The following is a 9209-nucleotide window of genomic DNA, read 5'->3' as shown; positions in this document are numbered from 1 at the left end:
CTGAGGTACCACACTTAACTCTTTGTCCAGTCTAGGGGGCAATTGTGAAATCCATACTATTTATTGAGCCATACCCATTGTCATGAGTACAAATGCATAGGAGCTTGAAAACCATCTAGCTATTTATTGAGGACTATTAATGTACTTTGCTGGACAATAAACCTGACTGAGGTGCCTTCATATCTTGTCTGAGTCTGTGGTCTTTGGGGATCTCTAGAAGTCTATTATACTAGCTACCTGCGCAGAGCTGGCATGATGTACTGAGGGAGCACATGAAAACACATGCAGCCAACTGTTTATCATCACTGACAGAGCAGAAGACCTGTCAGAATGCCACACCAGTAAACCCTGAATTTACAGCATTGCTGTCCTGACCTACTACAGTGCCGACGGCCACCACAGGTGCCTGGGCAAGGTGAGGAGGTGACACTGAAGGGGTAGAAACCTCAGGCAGAAGGGGCAGAGCTGAGGCAGCCAGCTCTCGGTGCCACTTGGAGCACGGTGCCCCCTTCTCCAGGCCTCAGAGCTGCATGGAGCATGTGACAAAGCGCAGTGCTCAGGCAGCAATTTAAAGGACCTGGGGAGCTCCAGCTGCCGCAGTAGCAGTGGTAACAGAAGGGAGCCACAGACTCCTTTGAATCGCCAGGCCCCTGGGCAATTGCACCTTTGCCACTGCATTGGCGGGCCTGCTGTGAATTTACTTTAACTGGCTTACAGTGTATGTTCGTAAAGGCGCTGTTAATTGCTTTGGGTGAGGTAGAAGACTTACGTAGAATGCTGTCTTGCATGCCTATTGTAGTTAGGGTTACTAGGTGTCCGGTTTTCACCCGGATAGTTCGGTATTTTGGCCTTCCATCCGGTAAAAAATCCCAGAGAATACTGGACATATAAAATGTCCAGTATTTTCTATTTTCCTTGGACAGAAGGCGTCTGTGAGGGTGGGGGGGAGTGAGGAGAGTGGTAATTTAAAGGCACAGCGACCTCTTTTTGTTTTCTCAACCAATTTTTTCCTGCCTGTTCGGGATTTGTGAAGGTATCTGGGAACCTTAAGGGTAGTAAAGGTAGATAACATATAGTATCTCTAAAAGTGGAAGATTTTAGATTCTGCAGAAAGTCCCATTACAATGAATTTAGTTCCTGCAGATTACTGCCATCTTTCCGCATCAATATTTAGAGAAGAACAAGGTGTTTATCTGCAATTGTTCTCTAGTCCTGCAGTCACACTCAATTGCCTATATACTTTTCCTTCAGAGCAGGCATATGTTTGGGACTTTAAAGACTTAGGCTTTAAAAAGGAAAAGATTGGCAGCCATCAGTCCAAATAGTTGTTTGCTCTGTTCAGAGGGATGCGGAAAAGTGTTTCCAAGCTTGAGTTAAAACTCAGGAGGACTCTGTTTTCATGTGACTCAAGAGTACCAGGCAAGAATAAAAAATGTAGATGAATAGGACATCCTCTTGTCTACTGTCTGAAAGTGTGGGGAGGTTTATGCAGACACAGGCATACAGGGCTGATTTCCAGAGCTGCAGAGTACCTGTAAATTCCATTTGCAATCAGTGGGATTCTGAATGCTCATCACCTTTTCTGTCTCAGATTCACACAGAATGCACGTTGAAAAAATTATTTATTTACATAAAGTACTGTGCCCAGGCACATCCACATGAATTACTTTACCACAGAGATGGCATCATATTTTCTTTAATACTATGAGTCAGGCACACATGAATATTTTACAGTAATTTACATCATAGTTCGAGGAAGACTTTGATTATTCTCTTTCATATAAGCAGTGAAAATAATGTGCAATGGATAGAATTACAAAACAGTAACAGTCAAAAAGGGAGGCTAAGAACGTATAAAATTTAGAGTGCCCAATATTTAAATTAAATGCTTGCAATGGCTGATAGTTTTTCTGTGCATTGTTTGCTTGCTACAGACTGTATATACAGTGTATGCTCAACATTTTCTTGTTTCATAAGCTTTATGCATGTGTGTTATCTTAATTCTGACTGTGCTAAAATATGTATTTAAATTCTAGTATGAAAATTTGAAAGATTATTTTCTGGAACTCCAAGATAGTAAAATCTTTACACTGGTGAAAGTACACCCAGTTTTATGAATGTCATTGTCTGCAATATGTGGTGTAGAAAGATACAGGTCTGAAACATAAGCCCATATACTACAGACCAGGTATGAGACTTGAGGCCTAGACAGCAATGGTTAAGACTTTGCTTATATAAAGCAGAGTTAAGCTGTGAGCAAGAGGCAGGCCCTGCTCATAGAAGCTGGCAAGGGTTGATATTTCAGAAACACTCAGATCTAAAAGGTACTGGGCTCAGGCCATCAGCACATTCCAGAGGAGTCATAACAGAACACTTTGTTAAGAAACATCTTGGTACCAACACACATCCCACAGATAACATACATACTGACCCAGGTTCAGGAGAGGTTCTAAATTGACTGCATGATGCATAGTAATGGAAACCTCCCTTTTGTGAGGTAAAGGATGGTAACTAGGCAACAGAGGGTGGCAACCTGATATGTCAGAAGTGAGGTGTAACTTGTTTGTACCTGTGTATAAAAGTGCATCCCAAAGGGTGGTCACTGGTTCACCATGGGAGCAATGCTAAATCCAGAGAATTGATTGGGTGTTAGTCCATTGTCACTGTCAGGGCTGTTCCCTATTCTGGCACTTTGAGTGCAGAGGGTGAGGGCCCGCAAGAGAGCTTAAAAAACTTGCCTCTACAGGACTGGTTGCAAAAAACCTTCCTTCCTCTGTTCCCCCAAATCACAATACACAGAATTTGGAGGATCGCTGCCACCAATAAGTGATTTTTATCCCTAAAAAATCAGGAGTGAACATTTGAACCCACCCTCTGGGGTACCCCAAGCTCTTTTACCCTGAAAAAGCTTGAAAAAAGAAAAGAGGAAAACAAGCTGCAATCTCTAGTAGCTGACCTCTCAGTCTGAGGCATGCAGATACACACAGAACAGACAGACCTTCCAGGACATGAGAGTCAAATCATCACCTTAAAAAAAGTGATTTTTATTACAAAACAGAAGATAAACTTGTTAAAGCGTACTTGGTTGCTAGATGTTACAGAGCTACTAAGGAAAACAAATTAAAACACAGAGAAAAGTCTCTGGGCACAATGCTAGATGGTAAATGGGGAGAGGAGGCATAGATTCACACAGAGCAGTTCAAACCAAATCACAAAATAAATAAGAAATATCTTGAACACAACTAGATTCACTTGGCCCTTTTACTTACTTCCAGTCTTCTCTTTATTCAATCCACTTCCATGCCCCAAATTCCTTGGACTCATGGCACTCCTGCTTGGGTTTAAATAATTCTCTCTCTCTCAACTCTTCATTTAACTTTTTTCCCCACACAAAGAAAGCAGGCAAGGAATCTACATCCAATTCAAATTTCAACATTATGAGCACAGCTAGACTTGTTTTCACTTTTGAAAGAAGATATGCAAATGCAGCGTGAATTTGCATATCTTCTTCTGATTGCTTTTTTGAAAGAGGTTCTTTTGAAAAAGAAAATATTCTAGACGTGGTTCTTTCGAGAAAAAAACCGTTTTTTGAAAGAACAGTGTAAACCTCATTTTTTTTTAGGAAGAATGGTTCTTTAGAGACCATTGTTCTCTCTCTCTCTCTCTCTCTCTCTCTCTCTCTCTAAAAAACGTTTCCTGTGGGGGCAACAGAATGACATCTTCATGTCACCCTGCGTCGCCCTGCCCCCAGCCTTGGCACAGCACCCAGAAGGGGAAGCGCTGCCATGGCTCGGGTTTCTCCCCTGCCCCTCCTGGCTTGAGCTCCCCACTGGCTCCTGGCTCCCCTGCAGGAGAAGCAGGGGGTTGCAGCAGCTCCTCATTGTGGTTTGGGGCCCTGACACTCCAGAACTCAGTGGGGAGCCACTGCCTCTGCCTGCCTTGGGCCACTGTGCTCAGGATGCCACCTGCCTTCTTTGTTCTGTGGAGTGGGCTGGTCCCTGGCATTGCCGCACACCCTCAGGTACCATGCCCAGGCATAGCAGAGAAGCGGGGCAGCGGGGAACCAGTGCAGGGGGAGGCGCTGTCCATCCCGTGGTGCCTTGGGCTGTTTCAGAGTGGTCAGGGGCTGGGCTGGGGCAGCAGCTGGAAAGCCAGGTGGTCTGACTCCGCATGTAGCAGCCGCTCTGCAGTTTCCCTCTGCCTGCTCAGGCCTGGGCATCTTGAACCGCATCCGGGAGCCGCATGAGAGGTGCAGAGGGAAGTGAGGCCTCCACTTGCCTCTCAGTGAACTGGGGCTGCACCACAGGATCGGGTCCTGGGCAGAGACACGCTGCAGCCTGGCGAAGCTCAGAGCCTGCAGAGGTGCCTGTGTCCTCCCGTGTGCTGTCGGCTGCAGATCGCTGGTGGGGGTAAGTGGGGGGATTGCATGTGCAGCTGGTGAACACAAGAAAGTAGCTACTACCATACTACAACTGCTGCCCCTCTCCTGCCTGCATGGTCACTCACAAGTGTAAGCCAATGCAAGAGCCTGCAACTTTTCTGAAATGGAAAAAAACAACAACTGTTTTTAAACTCCAGCCCAGTCCTCCAGTTATGTTTGCTTTCAATGAGCAAACTCCTCCCCTTCCCATAGCAGCACAGGTGCTTCCCCAAAAGCTAGATCCTGCGTGGACCCTCAGGGCTTTCTTCCTCCTTCCCCTCCTCCCCCTGCCATAGGAAGCCACTACTGGTGCTCTAATCTTGAGAGGGGGCGGGATATGAGGCTGGAGCACCAGGCAGGTGGCAGTCTGAGCACCTGGCCCATGGCAGATGGAGGTTCCCCACTGGGTTGTGTGGGGCTGGAGGCAGCTTCCCCATTGCAGCAGAGGGGAAAGCCTCTGCTCTCAGCTCACCCTTGTCCTCTCCCCCTGCCAAGACACCCTGCCCCCAGCCTGCTCGTGCCCCCTCCCCCTAACCAGACATCCTACCCCCAGCCTGCTCCTACACATTACCTCCTGCCGAGACCTAGCACCCTCAACCCCTCCTGCACCCCACCTCCTGCCCAGATCCTGACTCCACATCCGTATCCCACTAATTGGCAGCCCTGTCCCACACACTGAACCCCTCATTCTTTGGCTCCACTCCAGAGCCTATGAGGCCCACAAAGTCCACAGATCTTGGAAGCCCAGAAGAGTTAATCTGGCCTGAGGTTTTTAACTGGGCTGGAGCACCAGGGGAGTGAGGTGTTTCAGTTGGGGGCCACATCTGTGAGGGTTGTGGGTTTTTGGAGGGGCTTTTTTTACTTCTCACTTGTGTAGTCCGCAACCTGAAAAAGTTTCCCCGCCCCTGCCATAAATAAAGACAAGGTTGAAGCCTTTTTGCTGTGGTAATATTTTACTTTATTTAAAATGAAGTCTGGCCAACAGGGCCCCAGTTGGGGCCCAGCCTTCATCTGGCCTCACCATCCTGTACCCAGCCCTGATCGTGGGGCAGGTGCTGTGGTCCAGCCCCCCTCTGGCCACAGAAAGGGCTGGGAATGGCTCCTTCCTGCTGCAGCACGGGTAGGAGGAGAGGCCACGATCTGGCTGTGGTGGACAAAAGGGGGTTGGTGAATGTAGTGAGCAGCGGGCACAGCCCCCTAGTTAATGGAGATGAATATTTTAGCAGCAGCATATTGCAGGAGGCTGTTGTTTAAAAAAAAAAATCCATCACTAGATTAAAGGGAGGTTGGCATGATTTCCCTGCATCTTGCAGACTTTGCTAAATCACCCCGGCCAGCAGTGATATATTACTGGGACGTGTAAAAATACTTCAGCAGCATCAGTTTTGTCTTCATAATGGGCCAGCATTAACAAATACTTGTAATCCCTTGGGAAGGATCCAGCGGAACTAGACTACCCTTCCACCTCTGCTGTTGACATAAGCTGAACACTGATTCACTACCAATATACTCAAGATATCTTCCAGGCACACATTCCCAGCAAAGTGCAGTTTAAGACTATTTGGTGGCTCAGTAGTGTTGCTTCCCTAGGTTCGGAGAGAACATTTTTTTAAAATTGAAAGTGAATCTATGCTTCTTCAGGCCATTATCCTATCCCTCTGCAAACAACTGCCCTACTTCTTCTGCTCAGATGCACAGGGGTTACCATGGTTCTTTGCCAAAATATCAAGAATAAAAAATGCATATTGTCAACCGAGTGATATTTTTTATTCTTTCATGCTGTTTATTACAAGTGAGCAAGTTACAAAGAAACTGACACATTCCTTCCTCCTCCTTCTCTCAGCAGCTGCCCCTTTCCCTTCTTTGCTGGCCTTTTGGTTTTCTTTTCAGCTTTGTTTTCTATGGATGTCTCCTTTCTGATATTGTGGCTCCAGTTCTGACAGAATTCTAAGTAGCCCTTGTAAGGTATATGTACACTGCATAGTAAACGTGGGTCTGTGTGTCCACACTTCACTATAAATCTGGGCTTACAGTTGCTGGACCGGACCTCAGTACCATACTGCACTACACAGATTTTCTGATGAGGGTGTGGGGCTTGAACCATTGTGTTCACACTGCAAAATTACAGGGTTTAGACTGGAGTCACAGAGGGCATTGGATGCTGACCCACCACCTCCTTAGAACCTGGATCCTTAAAGTAGGATGGCTAATGTAGGCATTTGAAGTAGCAAATGAAGCCCAGTATACCGGTAGTTCGAATTAGAGAACCTAATTCGAACTACCTACTCTGTGCCGTGTGTAGCCACTGGCACGGAGTCCGCACTAAGGGGGATTTAAAAATGGCGGCGCCCGGCAAGATGCAAATGAAGCCCGGGATATTTAAATCCCGGGCTTCATTTGCAACTTCGAATGCCTACATTAGCCACCCTAGTTCGAACGAGGGTGGCAGTGTAGACATACCCTCGGTGGGTTACAAAGTAGGGCAAGTGGTCCTGAAACTCTCCTAAAGTCACATAATGAATCAGATCTCCAATAGCCAAGGGGCCTTTCTGCTTCGTAATAGGCCATGCTGTTTAAATGTTGCATCGTAAGTTTTCCCCAAGCTGTGTGGCCCCATAGCTTGCCAGAAAGCCCCACGTAGGGGATCAGGGCTGCCGCAAGGGAGAAACGACTCTCCCCAAACCCGGAAGCTGCTGGGGATGCTGGGGGCTCCCCTACCCACCATCTCCAACATGGAGCTGCTATGGTCAGGAGAAAGAGGCCCCTCCTTGCTGTTCCTAACAGGGACCCACCCTGGTAAGCCCGAGCCCCATTTCCATGCCCCACCTTGAGCTTCTTCAGCCCTGAGCATCCTCTTTTACCACAAAGCCTTCATCCCCAGCCCCACCCCAAAACTCATACCCTTAGCCCAGAGCCTGTACCCCTCCCACATCCCAAACCCCAGGTTAGAACCCTGACCTAGACCTGGAGTCCCGCTCCTTCTTCTTCAGCCCTCACCTCCAACCCCCTCCCCCCCCAACCTCTGGCATTCCAACCCCTGCTCCAGCCCTGAGCCGCCTTCCAGACTCAGAACCCCACTTCCACCACATGAATTTTGTGATGTGCACTAATATGAAGGAGATGTGTCTCACAACATGTCCACATTGGTGCACATGAGAAAATTCATTCTGCTGGAAAAAAATAGAGGGACATTGATTGCAATCTATTTGCCAGAGCAAACCAGGCCTCACTAGGAAGGGAATGAGACAGATGGAAAGCTATATCACTCCTGTCCATACAACATCTCTTACCCATGATTTTGTAACTGGTGAATGGTATAATCCCCTTCACTTGTGTAGTCCAGAGTGTGTCAAATGGTGGCTTTCCTGCCATCACAGCTGAGTTAATATATCTTTCCTCACCATCCATGCTGTCTAGTAGTATTTATAATAGTACGTCCAGGGAAAACTGGGAGAGCTATCACATAATGCCTCCGCAGGAGATAAGAGCACCTGCAGGACAAACCCAATGCAATCAGCAGCACATGCAGCAGTGTACTCTGGAATGTACCAGCTGGGAAGAGAGGAAGACTGACCAAATTTATTACACAAAACTGGTTAGAATATTCTGTCCACACAGCAATGAAACTAAACATCCTGTACTGAACTGGTTCTAATAAGGCCCTAATGTCAGCCTAGGTATTGTCAGAGGAAAACTCTCTTGGCTCCTAACAGCTTTCACCATATTGGGTGTGACTAGGACTGTAAAATCCTGGTTAGCTAGTTAAATGGTTAGACGTTATGTTACGTTTAACCAGTTAACCTCTTAAAGGAGGGTGGGTGGATGGAGGGCACCTCCCACTAGGGATGTAAAATCCTCTTTAATTGGTTAACCATTAAACATATTGTTTAACTCAGGGCTACTCAACATGAGGATTGCAGTCTATTTGTTTGCAGCCTGCAGTGCAGTTTGGGTTTACGTGGGGCTCAACATGCAGCCTGCGGGTGGGAACCAAAACAAAAGAGTAGTCAATAGAATGGTCTTTTGTTGAGATGCGTTTTAGTAATTAAATATATGGACTGTCATTGCTCATTAAGAGTGTTGCAATATGGGTGGAAATTGGGTAACTGTTGCATTTTATTAATATCCGCAGAACTGACTTAAATAGGGCCTGCATGTTGTATAGTCTTGCCTTAAACTTTGCATTCATGCCCGTCAGTGTGAAAGAAGCTATTTGCATATATATGCAACCACACTTAAGTTGCAACCCAGGGCATGTGCTGTGAGTACCCTTGTGGCTCCCGGGGCTTCCAAAGTTGAGTAGCCCTGGTTTAACTGGCTAACTGATTAAAGGGGGTGGCTGGGAGAGCTGCTCCAGCCCTGATGGACTAGAGTGGCTCCTCCATCCACCACTGTCTGGAACCACCACCTTTGCTGCAGGCAAAAGCTGCTCCAGATGACAAGAGCAGCCCCTGTCCACAATGGGGATGGAGCAGCTCTCTGACTAGGAGGTGGGGAGCTGCTCCAGCCCCTACTGGTTAACCTTAACTGGTAAGCATCACCCTAACCCAGCCACTGTGGCTGGGTTGGAGCAGCCATACCCAGGATGTTCAGCTCCAGCCAGGCTAGGCTCACCATGGATGGGGGCTGTGCTGGCCGGGATGGAGTGCTCCTCCATGGCTGGGGACAGCTCCTACCCCCCCTGGTTAAGCATAACCAATAAGCATCACTCAGTAAAGGTTGACCATTCACATCCCTAAGTGTGACACAAACCATGTGTAGAACCAGCTGTGACACGTACTGTAAGTTT

This window comes from Pelodiscus sinensis, chromosome Z, assembly GCF_052426305.1.
Source record: "Pelodiscus sinensis isolate ZL-2025 chromosome Z, ASM5242630v1, whole genome shotgun sequence".
Classification (NCBI taxonomy): domain Eukaryota; kingdom Metazoa; phylum Chordata; order Testudines; family Trionychidae; genus Pelodiscus; species Pelodiscus sinensis.
The sequence above is the reverse complement of the archived record's forward strand: the minus strand, read 5'-3'. Positions refer to the sequence as shown.